A 20,544-nucleotide genomic window follows, 5' to 3' on the forward strand; every position below is an offset into this window, starting at 1 on the left:
AAATATTTTTTTAAATTTATAAAATTGGTTTTAGACCTTGGAAGCTTAGGAATTAATTTTAGAGACTTTATTTTCCCGCAGTGACAATGATAAAGGCCTAATCAGGAAAAATTCAAAATAAATACCTAGAGGTGGCAAAAAATTCTGAAAATTTTCATATCATGTTATCATATTAAAAGGTGAATTATTATGGAGATAAATGACTTTTTAGAGGTCTAAAAAAATTATGAAATGTTACTAGTGAATAGCAACTGATAAAGTTTCAAATTGGTTGGGATTTTGATTTGGATTGTGGGCTATCTTTTTGGGCTGGCCTAGACCATTTGTGGGGCCCACATTAGGGCCAATTTCATGCAGCTTCCAAACCCCACTAAAATTAATTAAATAAGATACAAAATTAAAGAATAATATTAGAAAATTCTAGAGTTGGGACACATGGTTTAATTTGAAGGTATGAGGCATTTGATGGCTGCCAACTTACCCTTTTATCTACCATTTTGGATGTCCAACTAAGGGGAGGAAGAGCATACTCATTTTTCTATAAATATCCCCTTCTAAAATACAAAAAATGTTAGAAAAATACAAAAAACAAGGGAAGGTTCTGTCACCTTAGCTCTAGCTCTAGTCAATCAAAAATCTAAAGGGTTTTAGACAAGGAATCACTCAACTTACACCAAGGAAACATTAAGGTATGTTTAAGCATCCCTATTCCTAAGTTTCAAGCTTGGTTAGTAAGGGTTTTGACTCAAATATTTCAAGTGTGATGCTGCCAAATTTCGGTCTGTTCATGGAAGGTTTAGAGAAGGATAAAAACCTTAAATACCAAGTGGAATAAGCAAGATAAAGTGGTGTATGGATTGGTTTTTGGAAGAAAATCCACTTAGGGTTATATATGTGCATTTCAGCCTAGCATTGTTTATGCAAAAGCAAATTGTTTTGGCTTGATTTGATGATTTCAATGGGTTTAAAATATGTTTTTGTGTAGGGATATATTATTGGGAAGTGTTTAAGATCATTGGAATCAAAAATAGAATTTTTGGAAGTATGTACCCCCTATTCAGCCAACTCAACTTGAAGGGGAATGAGTTTGATTTCTATAAATCTAATTTCATATTTGGATTCTACATGAAAAATTGTGTAAGAATGAACCAAGAGATGAATGGGAACAAAGAGGGAATAATTATGTTAAAAATCAAGAAAAAAGGGGGGTTAATTGAGTTTAATATCAAGCATTAGTGTTTATTCTTGAATCATTGATAAATTGGAATGTGTTTATGCATGAATTTATAGGCATTGTGCAAGAGAACAAGAAGGAACTCAAAACAATTGAAGAGGCTGAATTGGTTCAAGTATAAAAGAGGTAGGTTGGAGTCTAATTTGATTGTTTTTCTTGGTTACTTAATGTGCATATGTTGCTTACTTTATGTTTCTATGCATTGATTGATTTATATCGTGGTATGAAATACTTTTTGATATTTGATATGCTTTGGCCAAATGCACATTGATATAAAATGTGAATATGTACTAATTTTCTTGCTAGAATAATGTGGTATTCATGGTCTTGAAATTGATTATTATGCATTGTAACATGTCACATTTTGTGGAGCTTGATTGACATGATAATTATGATTCATTGCTATTGAGATTTCTATGAATTCTCACCCCCCTCAATGTATAAACAATAATAGGAACCTCAAGTGGTGTTGCCAAGGGCAAGGAGAAAAGGATTAGAAGTCATATTGGAAGGAGTTTAAGCTAAATGTCATTGAAGTTATGATTTGTAAATTATTATGTGTTGTTATGTATCATTGTAAATGATGATAAAGTATTGTATTGATGATTTACAATACTCTATTTATAGATAATTGACTAAGGAATTATATCTATGCATGTGTTGCATGATTGAAAAAGCTAGATGAAACGAAAAGAAAGAGAAAAGGCAAAAATGGTATGAAAAAGAGATAAAAGTTGACTTTTGGGAGCAAAAGTTTGACCAACTTGATTTTGAGCAATTAGATGAATCTGGATCTAAAATTTGACATACGTATAGATCTCATTTTTAGTTTTAAAACAAGTAATAATTCATTAAATTTGGTGTTTTGTACATAAAGTTATGCCCTTCCAAAGTTGGGCATAAATCCTGAAAAATTGAAAAATGACCAAATGAACAGTACCACTTTGAACGAAATCTGAGAATGATGTATGAGATCTGAATACTAATGAGTATTTTTTTTATCTACAGAGCATGTCAAGTGCTTTCTATAGAACTTGGAACCATCCCATTTCGATTTTTTGACAATTAGTTATGAATTTTCAAAGTTGGCCTAAATTGCTGTGAATAGTGTATAGAAATCTGGAAAATGGAAATTGTGAGATTGAAATTTTCTCATACTTAAGGCCTGAATAATGGTTCCTAATGGTTTCAATTGATATATAATGTGATAATAAAGGAGGTGTGACATAGATGATATAATTTAAACATGGAAGGGGTGAGATTTTGGGAGAAATCTTAATAGTAATATACCATAACAAAATATCAACAATGCAATGCATGTCATGCTATACATCAATGCACATCTCATGCATCATTTTATACACTATGGACATCTCATGTATATAATTTCATTACCATGTCATGGACAGGGAGTCTTCTATTTCACAACTTAATTGTGCATATTACCAAGGCATCAAACACAAGGATTTTCACATATCATAACATATCTAGCCCAGCCACCTCATGTCATAACTTAAATAGCAAACAACACACAAAGCAAGTTAACATTAAGTTAAAGGTTCTAACTCTTGCCTGCCTTCCTTGCTCTTGGAGCTCTTCTCTTGCCAATGCCTAATGCCTATCAAGAATTCAAGAAGGCATTCTCAATCACAATCCAAATCAACACATTCATACTTAATCATCTTTAACATCACATTAACTTCTAACTTTTGAGCTTGGTTTCCAATCCTTCTAAATTTAATCCCACATGCTATCCAACCATAATTTTGCATGTATAATTCATTTCCAAGATCAAATTAAACAAAATCGAACTCCTTCCCCTTCAACTTAAATTGCCCAAACACTATAGGGGTTTTAGGGAAAAATTTCATTTTCAATTCTAATGCTTCCAAACTTACTTTCTTATCTTTCATTCTAAACTCATTGAGAGCATTAAAATCATTAAAATCCAACCCTAGAAAGAACCCTAGGTTTGGCTGAAATTCACCCAAGTTAGGGGAAGTTGGATTTCTTACAAAATCATCATAAAATCACTTGATTATTGCTCCTTTCAAGCCCTTAAATATTATTCTAACATCAATTTCATATTGTTCTTACTCAATCAATTTTGGGAAGTATCATACCCTAGGGTTTCAAGCTTCCAAAATTCATCAAAACTCATAACCAAGCTCAACAACACCAAAGGTAATGAAAAACTACATCAAAAACTATAAATATATCTTGTTTTAGAGCTTGATTTTGCTTGGTTTTCCTTCCTCTTTCTCTTCTATTTCTTCCTCTTCAATTCGATCTCTCCCTCTCCTTTCTCTATGTTGGCTAAAACTTGGCCTAAATGGGGAGGGAAGGTATTTATAAAATTTTGCTCAAATCCTAGCCCAATCTTTTATGTGTGGATTGATCTTAGCCATTCATTTAATCTATTTGCCATGTGTCCCTTTTCATCTTGATTCTTGACACCTAGCCTTCTTAGGTGTCCTCTTCATTTAATATAAATGCCACCTAAAGGGACACATAATCCCACATGTGATCATAAGCAATATTTTATTGCATAATTTCATTCTTCCAAAATTAACCCTCAACAAAGTGTATTATTCCATTAATGTCCCTTCATTATTTTGGCATTAAAATAGGGTAAAAATTGATAGGAAATTCGTGCAAAATGCAGCCCCTAGGTAGTCCTCTATTGATTTTGGCATTTTGCACCGTATCGGATACTTTTTCTGGTCCTAACTTACCTGATAACCCTAGGACAATTAACTTCATATGGCATTATATAATATGCATAAAGAGGAAGTGATGCTCTTCCCTTGTTATTCCATTAAAATAATTAATAATATTTATTTTGGTATAAACTTGAATGAATTCTTTCTATCGGTTCGCAACTTCGAGAATCTGTCCCTGGGTACCAATATTGTTTATTCATCACAAAATTTCTCTAATTTTTCTTAAATAAAAGTCAACCCATAAACAGTTTATTTTGACTTTCTCTGGATAGTATATAAATGGCTTTTAATTGTATTAAAGCCAACCTTTTTGCTTTCTATAGACAAAATTATTTTAAAAACCTGTGATAATTCCTCAAGTATTATTCTCTATTTTTGTTCGATTATTTGAGACCACTTCATATTTTAAATAATTTAATATCTGCTAAAATTCATAATTAGCCGAAACATTGGAAATTTCATCAATTTGCTCCAGGGTATTTATCATTTTTAGCCTTATATAAGCCTCAAAACCTTATTTGTCCCTTTTTTTTTGGAATTTTTGGGTGTACTTTCCATCACTGTCCTTTTTGTAAAACCCTTACCCTCAAAACATTATAACTCATCACAAAATCACTACTATGGTAGAAAAGGAAATCTGTTAAATGAACTACCATAGTAGAAGAAATTTGCATAATTTTGAATTCACATTTAAACCGTTGCATGCAACTAAAATAATCCGTTCATTTACATCTACTGGGCCTCCGAGCCTCCGGCCCGGGTAACAACAAACATCACATCAGCCCATCTAAATGATTCCCAACCAAATAATCCAGAGTTCATAAAACACTAGCAATGGCCTCCGGCCAACCAAAATAAGGAGATACATTCTCTCCAGTTTACAACAAGGCCGGGTACTCAAATATATCAAAAAGTAGTCCTAACTATGGCAATATATACTAGTCATACATATACAAATGCTAGAGGCCTAAAGCTAACCAAGCTCAAGCCTCTGCGTCTCTTCCCGATGGCCCACGCCCGGAACCTGCACTTGAAAACATTGTAAACCACGGGGTGAGACAAAGTCCCAGTAACCAACCTTTCCAATACTACTAAATAGGTGCTCGTGAGGTGTCAAGTGGGGCAGTTCACAAGTAATATAATAACAAGATAGCCACAATAAATCATGCGAGTGAAACAATGCAAATCCCCTTAACCAAATCCCTCACTTTGGGGGATTTTCAGGAGCCGAAGCCGGCCTATCCCTCACTATGGGGGACGTAAGGAGCCATAAAAGGCCTATCCCTCACTCTGGGGGACGTAGGGAGCCAAAAGGCCTATCTCTCACTATGGGGGACGTACTAAGCCAACCATCATGCATTAATGGAGGCCTTACCACGTGGTAGTAACTATCAAAAATTCTCACCAATTCCCAAATCATGCATCATGCTCAAATCATAATCAAATAGTAATTGAACATCTCATAAGTAACTTCATTCAGTGGCATATCCTTCACAAATTTCAAGATTTCATTCATCATCAATCAAAAACCCCACAAGACGGTTTTCCCTTTTTATATACAACATATAGTTTGAACATAATTACTACTTAGAGCACAAAACATAAATCTACTCACAATACCACAGAAGCAAGTACTAAGGATTGGAAAGTGGTTACCTCTCGCCTGAGCAAGGAACAACAAACCAACGATGTGGCCCCGTGCACCACCAAGACTCACAACCAGTCTACACAAGCACACAAACACACAACCATCATATATTAGCTTTCAAACTAATAATGTGGCCAAAAACAACACTTGGGGACACAAAATTCCTATCTCCCATCAAAACTCTACCCAACTCAAAGGGTATAACTATCAAGGCAACACTCCAAAGTCATACTAATCCATTAAAAACCTTAATTCCTTTCCAAACATCAATTAAAATTCAAACCTCAAGGACCCACTATAAGAATTCAACACCCAAACATCCCATTTGAGCAATTAAGGTTCCAACAACAAATCTACACTGATTAAACATCCAATTTAACCCTCCTTAACATAACCCAATTCACAAAACTCAGAATCAACCTCCACATTGTCATCCTTAATCACAAACCTCCTATTTCCATAAATCCTAACTCCAAAAATTCAAGATTCTTTAAATCCAAGGAAACTACACCGATTAAATACTTAAACTAACCCAATGCAATCAATTAAACCCAAAACAATCGGTCAAAAACCTCAGTTCCATCACAACTTAGAAAATCCTAGGGTTCCACCAAAAAGCCTTAGAAATTCCAAGAAATTCCAAGAAAGAAAGAAGATTAGAGGTTAAAATCACTTACTTGAGGTAATGGATCCTTAGAAATGCCCCCTCCAAGCCAAAAGTTCGAAACCCTAGCAGAGCTCCTCTCTCCTCCTTCAGATTTTCTTATTTTCGCACGCTGAACCCTCCCGCGACTATATAGATTCGCGACCTTTTGCCGCGGCGAACCTCTTCGCCGCGGCGAACTAATCCCGACAGGGATTACTCGCCTAAAAACCCAACTTCGCCGCGGCGAACTCCAATCTTTGCCGCGGCGAAAGCTTCCCGAGAGGAAACTCTCGCTCGCCCAAAAAACTTCGCCGCGCATACCCTCACCTTCGCCGCGGCAAACCTTCCCGAAAGGGAAGCCTCGCTCACCTGAACAACTTCGCCGTGGCGTCCTCAAGACTTCGCCGCAGCCAAACCTTCTAGAGAAGACACTCCCCTCTGAAACTCCCGGTGCGCCGCGACGAAGTTTACTTCGCCGCGGCGAACATGCCCTGAGAGGGGTACCTTCACCTATTCCTCCAACATACCTCAAATTCAACCCAAACACCAAGATCAAGATTAAATTGCTAATCTATCCTCAAAATCAACCAAAAGAGGCTATTAAAACCCGATAAAACTCAGGATGTTACACTTTTCGGCCTGAAACTTTTTAAATTTATCATTAGGTCCCTACTTAGGTTTAACCTCAGGAATCTTTTTACTGAGGTTTCTAACATAACTTCTAGCTCTTTATCACCTCAATTCCTCATATTCTACTACTTGAGACTTCACTGAAGTCTCCATCTTCCTCTTTTCTTAATCCTAGAAAGTTTCGCTTTGTGATTTAGTTTTTGAGAATCCCTCTATCCCTCTAAGGAACTTTAGGGACTCTTACCAGAAGGGATCTAGTAGCCTTTATGTCTTAGACTACTTTTTATACTTCAGAGCCCAAAATTTCAGGATGTTACAATGTTTCCCCTCTCAAAAAAAGTTTTATCCTTAAAATTCCAAGATTAAACCCCGACTCAACTCTTCTTGAGGGGTTTCTTTAGGAGAATATCCCTTCTTATACTTAATTCTAGCGCTTTAATTCAACTTCCACTTCTTTTGGCTAGGTTTCAATCCTAGGTTCTAATCTTTTACATTATTATGGCTTTATGTGCTTCTCAGGTATGTCCATGGGTACAAACCATGTTTTTGAGCATGCTTTCGGTTCTTTAGGCATATTTATCCATAGTCATGCTATGACATCTCAAATTTTGGGCTTATAAGTACCAAAATTAGCTTGAAATAGGTAGGCTACCAGACTCTTTTTGGCAGAGGTCCTAGAGATTCCCTGGAAGGATAAGTGGATTCCCAGGGACTAAATTACAAAAGGAAGGTTTTCTGGGACTGAGAAAGAGGAAGTTAGAGACTCAGATAAAGTCTTGGGGTCTAAGAATGAGAAATAGAGATAAATATAGGCCAAAGGTTATGTTAGAGGCCTCAATGAGATGAATTATGGGGTTAAGCCGAACCAGGATAAAATCGTAGTTTTGCAAAGTTTTGGACCGATAAGGGCAAAAATGAAAATTATGGCTGAAAATCCCAGAAAATGGGAAATGGTAGGTTAAGGCATGAATACCTTAGAAAAATTCTAGAAAAATAGGAATAAGGTTTAAAGGCCCATATGAGGCTAAAAATGATGAAAATATCCTTGGAAGGAATTTGTGAAATTCCCAGGGTTTTGATTATTTTGAATATTATCGAAAATGAATTATTTAAACTATAGGGAGGCCTTAGATAATTGGAAAAAAATAGGAGAAAAATACTTAAGGAATTATCACAAGTTTTAAAAATAATTCCATTCCCAGAAAGCGAAGAGGTTGGCTTTAATAGAATTTAAATCCTATTTACACACTACCTTGGGAAAGTCAAAGTCAAATGTCTAGATGTTGACTTTTGACCTAAGAAAAATTAAAAAAATTCCTCATGATAAATAAATAATATTGCTACCCAGAGACAGATTCTCAGAGTCATGGATCAGTAGAAAGAATTCGGTCAAGTTTAATCCGTAATAAATATTATTAATTGTTTTAATGGAAGAGCAAGGGAAGAGCATCACTCCCTCTTTAGGCATGTTATATAATGTCATGTGGACTTATTTGAGATGAGAAAATGGTGTTAGGAATGTCCTAATGGTCTCGGGTAAGTCAGGACTCGAAAAAATACCTGATATGTTATAGAAGGGCAAGCTAGGTGGAGGAATATCTAAGAGATGTATTTTGCACAAATTTTATATTAATTTCCTCCCTATTTTGATGCCAAAATGGGACATGAAAGAGACAAGTGTATGGTTAAGAGTACAATAAGCCTGTCAGGGGTATGAGTGAAAGTCAAAAGACTCCCCACGAGTGTAATGGCTAAGAATACAATAAGCCAGTCAGGGGTATGAGTTAGTGCCCTAGTAGGGGAACCGAGTGGTAACCTAAGCCTCAAGTAATCAATGTGACCTCAATAGAAGCAAGGTGATAAGATGTTTGAGGTTTTTTCAAATCTCTGGATAGAAGTAAAAACCCTCAAGGGATAGTAAACCAAAAGGGATAGAGATTAGATGATATTGAATAAAGAATCGATGACAAGTTAGGTGCCTGACCTAGACACAACATAGCAAGGTGATTGAATATTCACTATGCGATGTGATCAGTGTATAATGATCAATACCTGACCATAGGAACGATTGGTCAGAAGGTATAGAAGGTTAGAAAGAGTAGAGTCAGGCAAGATCCCTCTTGACAATAGAGTTGAACAGAAATAGATGAGAATGTGATAGTTGATAGTTGCACTGGGAACTGATGTATAGAAAGAGATAAGTAAGTTCCTAATGATGCCTAGAGCCTGATAATGCTTAGAAATACAGTAATATTTTAGGACTAGTGAGTATCCCTTTATGTCCTTAAGGCATCTATGAGGAGTGTGACCGTAGCACTTAGGCCAGTAAGAAATTTAAGAGGTGAGATTCCTATAGATGGATGCCACTACCATAGTGATTGAATGAGTCAGGTTAAGAGGCTCCCCTAATAGGGATTTGACATGCACGAATGTGCCAAGACAAAGATCAAGTAACTAGGATGTCTTGGCCATAGAATGTCTGTCAAATTAGGAGGTGGTCCTTTAACACAGAGTTGATGCTGCTCTATTAAGAGTGAGCTGTTCTTTAAAGGGAAGGAAAGGAAACAGAGTTGAAGCTGCTCTATTAAGAGCGAGTTATTCTTTGAAGGGAAGGGAAGGAAAGGAAACAGAGTTGACGCTGCTCTACTAAGAGCGAGCTGTTCTCTAAAGAAAAGGAAAGTAAATAGTTATGGTGGGGCTAGAGTTGACGCCGCTCTATTGAGAGCGAGCTGTTCTCTAAAGAAAAGAAAAGGCTCACGGAGTTGACCTTACCCCAATGAGAGTGAAGCTGGCCAAGAGTGATGAAAGGATGGAATACCTAAGAAGATGATAGAAATGATTTTACAAGACCTCTCCCTGTAAGATGAGAAAGAAAATTGTAATACACAACAGGTTAGCATGGATATGATAATAAGCCCAAAAGGCTACCATAGAGGAACTAATGGCCTAGAGAATAAAAAAAGGCTCAATGAAAGGGAAATGGCTTAATGCAGCTAAAAGTTAAGAGAAAAGGAAAGGCAGAAAGATGAATGATTCTAGAGTTGACAGAAAGTATTAAGTAAGGCCTAAGAAGGCAATACTGGCGTTTGTGATCAGTCTTGGGGAATAATCAGTAAGTTACCAGCTGAGGATGTCACATCTAGTAATATGTTAAGTAGGAATAAAGATATTCTTAAACAATTAAGGGCCAAAAAGGATAAGGAAAAATAGAAGATTTATGGTGGAAAATAATTATTATGATTTTCCAAGGCAATTACGAAAATTTGACTAATTAAGAAAAATTGGTCAAAAATAATTATGAAAAAAATATTTTCAAATCTCAAAAAATTAAGAAAAAATAAGGATAATATTATTGAGAATTATATGAGGTTATATAATTTGTTTTATGACCAAATTACCCTTGAAAAGATTACAAAGGAATTTAAGGTTGATTTAGGCTAATTTGAGGCCTTTTATTTGGAAAATTTCAAATAAATATTTGGAAGGAGAATAAAATTCCAAGAAAATTTCTATGATGTCCCAAGGAATTATAAGAGATTATGAAATTAAAAGGAGACCCTCAAATATGCAAGATTTTTTCTAATTCCTTTAACAAGTAGAAAAATCACTAATGAGAAGGAAAATAGTTTTCCTTTTTATTTAATTAATGGAAATTTTAGATTTGGATAAAAAGGGCATTTTGGAAAGAGAAAAATGAGGAGAATAAATTATGAATCTGATAAAAAATAATTACAGAGGCCAGAATATTGTAATTATATAAAAGAAATTAAACCCGGAGTAAAAGTGCACCCATAAAGTGAAGATTAGAGTCTTGCATTTTACTTAGCTCACAAGATGCCATTTGTCAAGCCCCTATTAGAGGATAATTAAAGTTTTCCAAGTGTCAAGACTTAAATGGAGAGGATTCTGACTTTGAAAATTAATTACTTTTGGATTTAAGTTAATTAAGAAAGAGATTCAAGACTAATTAAGGAGTTGACACTTGGCATAGCATTAATATTGGTTGTTGAGATATTTTGGCTATTAAGAGAGCTATCCTCCCCCATTTTTTAGAATGCTTGTTCAGTCAAGAGGAAGAATGAGAGAAAAAGAGTGATCTTCAAGTGTGAACAAGAAGAAAGCATCCACCTTTCATCATGTAAGCTTGGAGATAAGGTTAATGGATGATCCTATGTTGTTCCTTGCTTGATTCTCTTGATTTTGATGGTTGAAAATTCTGGATTTCCCCCTTGAAGTGTGCTGGCCAAATTGGATATAATGTAGGGAGGGAAGTTTTGTTGTTAAACCTTCTTAGAACACCTTAAATCATGGTGTTTCCAAGTGGCTTCAAGTGGTTATATGTTGTTTTTAAGAAGATTTCTTTGTTGAAACCCAAGAGGTGTTGTTCGGTCAGGATTATAACTAGAACCTAGGATGAGTTTTTCAATATTTTGATGCTTCCATTGTGTTTAATATGGAAAATGGTGTAGGATAAACCTAAAGAATAAGTGTTAGAAGCATTAGAATCAAAGTTGGAATTTTTGGAAGCTAAACCTAAGTGTTCAGCCAACCTAAATCTGGAGGAAGGAGTTTTCTTTTCTTTTTTGGACTCTACATGAAAAATCATGTAGGAATGAACCAAGAAAGAATTTTTAGGGTTTAAGGAATCAAAGCTCAAAAATTAAGGAACAAAGATTAAAGCTTTAAGGGCTAAAGATTTACTTGAGTATTGTTATTGATTTTTATATAGTTTGGTTAGTAATCTTGCTGTCCTTTTTATGGATTATGATATTAGGATTTGATATTTATGGAAGAAAGAAAGAGGATCAAAGTATCAAAAAGCTTTTGGATCAAGGTAGTAAGATTTAATTAACTTTAATGTTAATTGTTGCATTGATTGCTATGCAATTTCATGTGCTATTATGTGGTTAAGCTAAATGATGATGATGATGGTGATTGTGTAGCTATACTCTTTGCTTTAAGTGCCTTGACTATTATATGTTAGAGTGCTATATGTATGAGGTAAAGTAGTTTCCTATTAATAGTAAAAGGTTGGAATGCTTGTAATTGATGTAAATTGATGTTGTGGTTAATTATTTTTGCTACTGGGATTTTATTGAAATCTCACCCTCCCAAAATAATCCAACATTTTAGGGCTTGAATCCTCCAAAGGGAAGCTGCAAATTTAAGAGTAAATGTGGTGGTGTATCATAAGAAACAATTATATTTTGGTTATGTATAAGTATGATTGTTGTGATGCTGTAACCCTAAGAAAGCTGATAACTTGGAGCAGCGTTTTGATTAATCTCCTAAATGAATTTTACATGAAATTTGGCATGCTTAAAGATCACATCTCAAGCTTCAATTTTGATAGAAAGTACACTAAAAATGGACAATTGTACGATTTTTAATGATTTTTCAAATTTAAGTCTCAAAATCTGAAAAAAGGGTTTTTATCAAAATGACAGTGGTGGTTTCCATGAAAACCTGACACTTTCTCAAATGAAATTGGTTCACAAAATTATTTTTTATTGAAAGATCATTCAAAGATATTTCCATATAATTTTAAACCACCCTATTTTGACTTTTCTAGATTAAGTTATGATTTTTCGAAGTTGGGCCAGAAATCTAGAGCATACTAAAGAACAGGAAAAATCTGAAAATCAATGTTTTTATGGAATTTTTGAGCCCAAGACCATCCAATGTGGTCTAAAATGGTTCTATTTGAAGTTTAAATCGTTTTAGTAGTAAGGTGTAACATTTTTGGTATCAGAGCGAAGGTTCTAACATAGGATGGAACGCTTTGCTTAAATAATGTGTCAGTTAAAAGGAAAATTGACATATTTGGTAGGAATCAAGATAGAGAATACTATGGATTAAGATACTAGGTCTGAGGGTTCAATGAACCTGGGAGAGACACCCTACAGGGGTAAACCTATGAAGATAAAGGAGGAAGGCCCGACTGAGTGGATGAAGGATGCTAACCCAGGACACTTGTCCATAGGGTCTAACCTAAAACTGAATTTGGTAAAACTCCCTGGGTATGTTATTTAGATAGGATCTATATTGGTTTCAAGCTAGCCATAAAAAATTCATGGGTGCAATTTCCCTTAGCCTAGTTAGCCTTTCCTTCCAAGCTCCTACCCAAGTGACATAGCTGGCCCTAGTACTGTACCACCAGTACCCCCGGCACCTGCAGTACCTGTCCTTGTTCCAACAGAGCCTAAGATCTGTATTCAAGATTAGTTAAGAGAGAAGTTCAAAGTCTTGGCACGTCATATCCAGCAAGATGAGGATCAACAAGACTTGAACATTTTCCTAGACTACCTTCGAGAAGTAAAGGTGCTATATTAGACCTATGGGCTGGGTAATTCTTATCTAGATGCTGAAGACTGGATTTATACGATGACAAAAATGCTTCCATAGATACCCTTATGGGTGCATGAGTTTTGTCGCCTGGATCAGATAGTGGGATTAGGTCTTGAGGATTATATCCAGCGCCTCAAAAGCTTTGTTATGATTCACTACTTTTAGATAGTCTGATCCTTATAACACTAATGTAGGACTTGTTTTGGTACAGCTAACCATAGCAGGTTAGTCTGGTGTGTTGAGTCCTATGCTTGTTTTTCTTCTTGGCATGTATACATTGAACTTGTTACTTTTGCTTGATGTATGGATATTTCTTGTGTATGCATGGTTGCTAAGTGAAATCCAAGCATGTTGTTTATTTCTTATTCCTTTGTTATGCGTTCTGTTAGTTAGCGTAATGGTTAGAACCTGAAGAAACGCTTCACCATAGAGACCCTCAAGACATGATGCAAGGGTCTCTCCTGATCCACTATGATTAATTTTGGATCACTTAGAACAGCAACAAAAGGCTATTGAAGAGATAAGGGCGGCCTGAGCTTTCCAGGAACAAGAAAGTGACGCCGCAATAGCTACAGTAGTAGCAACAGCAGTGGCTAACCTCAATAGGAGGCAGCCAATAGAAGAAACTTCCACAGCTCAAGCATCAGAATAGCTGCCTAGACCGGCAATGCTAGCAGTAGACCTTGACAGCATCTAGCAGTGAATGACTTGCTTTTGTAAGCACAATCTGCCATCCTTTGATGAATGTTTGACTGGATTAATCACTTGGAAAAGATTTTCAAAGTTTTTGGACTGTCTGACTGAGTGGAAAGCCCAAATGGCGATCTACAAGCTAGAGAAGGGATAAAAGGAGAGATAGATATGGGAGAGGTAGGGATAGGTGAAGAAGGAAGTTCAAGCTTAGGGTGAGGAGGAGAGGGTGGATAGGAAAGAAGGTCCTCAGAGCTGAAAGAAGTGGTAGGACCAGAGAAGTTAATATAGAGAGAGGCAACCAATCCTTTGAGTTCTCTGATCTCCTTGTCCACAAAATCAAATGATCTTTGTGAGACCTCCCTTTCCAAGCGTTCTATCCTATGCTAGAACCTCCGCTCTGATACCAAAAATATTACACCTTACTATCATATCCACTTAGGATTTAATTAAAACCATTTTAGACCACATTGGATGGTCTTGGGCTCAAAAATTCATGAAAAACGCTGATTTTCAGATTTTTACTGTTCATCAGGTAAAAATCCAGTTTTCTGGCCCAACTTCAAAAATTCATAACTTAATCTAGAAAAATCAAAATAGAGTGGTTCAAAATTCTATAAAAATATCTTTGAATTCTCTTTCAATAAAAAATAATCTTATGAACCAATCCCATTTGAAATTCACCTCTGTCCATTTGGCAAAAATCCTTTTTCCAGATTCTGAACCTTAAATTTGAAAAATCATTAAAAATCGTGTAGTTGGCCAATTTTAACGTGCTGCCTATCAATTTGAATCTCAGGACATGAACTTTAAGTATACCAAATTTCGTGTAGAAATTCGTTCAATAACTTAATAAACCATGGCTCTAAACTGACGTCCTGCTTAGAGATTACAGCACCAACCATTAATATTCATACATAATCAAATACAAATATTTCCTCATGGCTCATCACCATATTAATCCTTGGATTTGCAGCCTCCCTTTTGATGATTCAGTCCCTAAAATATTAGGTTACATATGGGGGATGAGATTTGTAACATCCTAAGTCTTCTCGGGTTTTAATAGCCTCTTTTGGGTTGATTTTGAGGATAGATTAGCAATTCAATCTTGATCTTGGTGTTTGGGTTGGATTTGAGGTTTGTTGGAGGAATAGGTGAACGTATTTCGCCGCGGCGCACCGGGGGTTCCAGGTAGGTTTTGTGTTTCGGGCAGGTTTGGTCGCGGCGAAGTCTTGGGGACGTCGCGGCGAAGTTATTCCGGTGAGCGAGGCTTCCCTTTCAGGAAGGTTTCGCCGCGGCAAAGGTAGGGGTACGTCGCGGCGAATGTTTTTCTGGGCGAGCGAGAGTTTCCTCTCGGGAAGCTTTCGCCGCAGTGAAGATTGGGGTTCGCCGCGGCGAAGTCAGGTTTTCAGGCGAGTAATCCCTCTCGGGATTAGTTCGCCACGGCGAAGATTGGAGTTCGCCGCGGCGAAAGGTCACGAATCTATATAGTCGTGGGAGGGTTCAGCGTGCGAAAATAAGAAAATCTGAAGGAGGAGAGAGGAGCTCTGCTAGGGTTTCGAACTTTTGGCTTGGATGGGGCATTTCTAAGGATCCATTACCTCAAGTAAGTGATTTTAACCTCTAATCTTCTTTCTTTCTTGGAATTTCTTGGAATTTCTGAGGATTTTTGGTGGAACCCTAGGATTTTCTAAGTTGTGATGGAACTGAGGTTTTTGACCGATTGTTTTGGGTTTAATTGATTGCATTGGGTTAGTTTAAGTATTTAATCGGTGTAGTTTCCTTGGATTTAAAGAATCTTGAATTTTTGGAGTTAGGGTTTATGGAAATAGGAGGTTTGTGATTGAGGATGATAATGTAGAGATTGATTTTGAGTTTTGTGAATTGGGTTATGTTAAGGAGGGTTAAATTGGATGTTTAATCGGTTTAGATTTGTTGTTGGAACCTTAATTGCTCAAATAGGATGTTTGGGGGTAGAATTCCTATAGTGGGTCCTTGAGGTTATGAATTTTAATTGATGTTTGGAAAGGAATTAAGGTTTTAATGGATTGGTATGACTTTGGAGTGTTGCCTTGATATTTATACCCTTTGAGTTGGGTAGAGTTGGTGGGAGATAGGAATTTTGTGTCCCCAAGTGTTGTTTTTGGCCACATTATTAGTTTGAAAGCTAATATATGATGGTTGTGTGTTTGTGTGCTTGTGTAGACCGGTTGTGAGTCGTGGTGGTGCACGGGACCACATTGTCGGTTTGTTATTCCTTGCTCAGGCGAGAGGTAACCACTTTCCAATCCTTAGTACTTGCTTCTGTGGTATTGTGAGTAGATTTATGTTTTGTGCTCTAAGTAGTAATTATGTTCAAACTATATGTTGTATATAAAAAGGGAAAACCGTCTTGTGGGGTTTTTGATTGATGATGAATGAAATCTTGAAATTTGTGAAGGATATGCCACTGAATGAAGTTACTTATGAGATGTTCAATTACTATTTGATTATGATTTGAGCATGATGCATGATTTGGGAATTGGTGAGAGTTTTTGATAGTTACTACCACGTGGTAAGGCCTCCATTAATGCATGATGGTTGGCTTAGTACGTCCCCCATAGTGAGGGATAGGCCTTTTGGCTCCCTACGTCCCCCAGAGTGAGGGATAGGCCTTTTATGGCTCCTTACGTCCCCCATAGTGAGGGATAGGCCGGCTTCGGCTCCTGAAAATCCCCCAAAGTGAGGGATTTGGTTAAGGGGATTTGCATCGTTTCACTCGCATGATTTATTGTGGCTATCTTGTTATTATATTACTTGTGAACTGCCCCACTTGACACCTCACGAGCACCTATTTAGTAGTACCTAGTATTGGAAAGGTTGGTTACTGAGACTTTCTCACCCCGTGGTTTACAATGTTTTCAGGTGAAGGTTCTGGGCGTGGGCCATCGGGAAGAGACGCAGAGGCTTGAGCTTAGTTAGCTTTAGGCCTCTAGCATTTGTACATGTATGACTAGTATATATTGCCACAGTTAGGACTACTTTTTGATATATTTGAGTACCCGACCTTGTTGTAAACTAGAGAGAATGTATCTCCTTATTTTGGTTGGCCGGAGGCCATTGCTAGTGTTTTATGAACTCTGGATTATTTGGTTGGGAATCATTTAGATGGGCTGATGTGATGTTTGTTGTTACCCGGGCCGGAGGCTCGGAGGCCCAGTAGATGTAAATGAATGATTTCAGTTGCATGCAACGGTTTAAATGTGAATTCAAAATTATGCAAATTTCTTCCTACTATGGTAGTTCATTTAACATATTTTCCTTTTCTACCATAGTAGTGACTTTGTGATGAGTTCTAACGTTTTTAAGGTAAAGGGTTTTACAAGATTTCAATGAAATCCCAGTAGCAAGATCAATCAACCAAAACATTAACATGCATCAATTACAAGCATTCCAACCTTTTGCTATTAATAGGTAACTACTTTACCTCATACATGTAGTACTCTAACATGCAATAGCCAAGGCACATAAAGCAAGGAGTATAGCTACACAATCATCATCATCATCATCTAGTTCAACCACATAATAGCACATGAAATTGCACAGCAATCAATGCAATATTCAACATTAAGGTCAATTAAATCTTACTACTTTAATCCAATGCTCTTTGATTTTCTTGTTCTTCTTTCTTGGTTCCACAAATGCCAAACCCTAGCATGGCAATCAACAAAAAGGGCAGCAAGAATCATCAACCATTCCACATAAGAATCAATAACATAACTCAAGTAACTCCTAAACCCCTTAAAGCTTCCATCTTTGTTCTTGAATTTTTAGAGTTGGTTCCCATAAACCCTAAAAATTCCCTCTTAACTCCTTCCTACATGATTTTTCATGTAGATTCCAAATATCTACTTGGATTTAACAAAATAAATTTTCTTCTTTCAGTTTCAGCTTGACCGAACCATTAGGGTTAAAAATCCAAAAATTGCAACTTTGATTCTATGGCTTCCAACACATGTTCTTTAGGTTTATCCTACACCATTTTCCATTTTGAACATAATGGAAGGCTCAAAACTTTGAAAAAAAAAATCCTAGGGTTCATTTTTGAAAGTGGTCGAAAGGTCCTTCTAGCAAACCCACCATAAAAAATTTCCAACAACATCTTGGACCACTTGAAAACATCTTAAATCATAGTATTCTAACTATGATCTGCAACAAAACCTCCTTCCCTACACTATACCCATTTTACCCAGCAATGAGAAGGGACAAGAAGTGATTTTTCCAACTATACAAATCGATAAAACAAAACAAGGAACATCTTAGAACAACTTACCAAGCTTGAATCTTAGTTGGAAGATCAAATATGCTTGCTTTTTGCTTGATCCCTTCACAAAATCACTCTTGCTCTCTCTCTTTTCTCTTAGGCTGAAATGTAATCTGATTATGGGGGAGGAAAAGCTCAATTAAGACACCAAAAATTTCTCATCAACCAACATTAATGCTATGCCATGTGTCAAAAGCTTACTTAGTCTTAATCCTCTCTCTTAATTAACTTAAATCATAATGTAATTAAATTCCAAAGTTAAGATCCTCTCCATTGGTAGCTTCATAGTTAGAAAGCTTTAATTACCATCCATTAGAGGCTTGACACATGGCTAAATGTGAACCATTTGAATTGCAAGACTCTAGTCTTACTTTATCAGTGTACTTTGACTCCGGGTTTAATTTCTTTTCTATAATTACAGTGCTTTGGCATCTGTAATTATTTTGTGTCAGATCCATAAATTATTCTCCTCATTTTTATCTTCCCAAATTTCCCTCTTTATCTCAAATTTAATTTTCCAATAATTAAATAAAAAGGAAAACTATTTTCCTTCTCTTTAGTGATTTTTCCTCTTTTCAAGGAATTGGGAAGAATCTTGGATACTTGAGGGTTTTCTTTTAATTTCATAATCTCTTATAATTCCTTGGGATATCATAGGAATTTCTTGAGATTTTATTCTCCTTAAAAATATTTATTTGGAATTTTCCAAATTAAAAGACCTTAAACTAGCTTAAATCGCCCTTAAATTCCTTTGTAATTTCTCTAAGGGTAATTTGGTCATAAAAACAATTTTAAAATCCCATATAATTCTCAAAGGATATCATCCTTATTTTTCCTTAATTTGGTGAGGCTTGAAAATATTTTCCATAATCATTCTTGACTAAGTTTCCTTAACTAGTCAAACTTTTCATAATTGGCTTGAAAAATTATAATAATTATTTTCCACCAAAATTTTCTATTTCCCTTTGTCATTTTTGACCCTTAAATATTTAGGAATATTTCTTATTTCTAATTATCATAGTACTGGATGTGACATTTCTCCCCCTCTAAAATAAATTTCGTCCTCGAAATTTAAAGCGTATCTTATTGGAAAAGTTCAAAATACTTTTCCTTTATCTTAGTCTCTATCTCCCTCATAGCTTCTAGTATAAGAACTTTCTAGACAACCTCGACTAGTGGAAACTGCCTGTTTCTCAGCTGTTCAACTTTTTGACCAATAATTCGCTTTAGTCTGATCTTAAAGACGGGTTGTTTTGGAGCACAATGTCATCATAGCTTATGACATGTGTCGGGTTTAGATGGTACTTCTTTCATTGGGAGTTATAGAAGACATCATGAATTTAACTTGCATTCGGGGGAAGGGTCACTTTTAATCTACTGGTCCAGTCTTGGACAAAATTTAAAACGGTCTAACTTACTTTAAACTTAACTTCTCAAGCTTTAGAGATCGACCAACTTCTGTTGTTGGTTACACTTTAATCACCAACCTCAATCTTTAACGGTCTCCTTTAATGTCTGAGTAGCTCTTTTGTCTACTTTGAGCCGTTAAAAGTCTTTGCTAAATAACTTTAATCTACTGGAAATTCTGATCCACTATATTAGGACCATACTTACTTCTTTCATTAAGCTCTATCTAGCACAAGGAAAATCTACACTTCCTCCCATAGAGTGCTCCATATGGCGCCATTCAAAATACTTGCATGCAAACTATCATCTTCAGCAAATTCGGCTAACGGTAAGTACATATCCTAGTTACCACCGAAATCAAGCACATGTGCGTGTAGCATATCTTCTAACATCGATATCATTCTTTGTGTCTGCCCATCGGTCTCAAGATGGTAGGTTATACTGAAGTTGAGAGTGGTGTCCATTTCTTTCATAAGGACCTCCAAAACTTCAAGTAAATCTCGGGTCTTAGTCTGAAATCATACTGCTTAGGACACTCGGTAGCTTAACAGGTTCCTTAACTTTCATCTCCCATTTTCTATTGGACTTAGTGCATTCTTGCCAAAATGGCTAACATTTCTGGCTTTTGTACTTTCTCACATTTTTTCCAGGGTCACCCTTCCTTGGGCTACTCTTACCTGAGACACTTAACTAAACAGTGCTAACGGGAAACTAAGGCACTGATTCTGATAGGCTCAACCCTGGTACTTTGCTGTCTTAGATCCCTTTCCTGATCTATCTTTAGTCGGGTCTTTTCTGCTTACATTCTTGCCTCTCGCCTCATCTTAAGGATTTATCCATCAATACTCCGTCTGTCTCTGTATCACCTGGAGTTCTTCCTATATCTAGAGCTAGCCTGAAGGTCTCTTTTCCAGG

This window comes from Neltuma alba, unplaced genomic scaffold (assembly GCF_004799145.2).
Source record: "Neltuma alba isolate B1F8T4 unplaced genomic scaffold, ASM479914v2 tig00011588_pilon, whole genome shotgun sequence".
Taxonomy (NCBI): Eukaryota; Viridiplantae; Streptophyta; class Magnoliopsida; order Fabales; family Fabaceae; genus Neltuma; species Neltuma alba.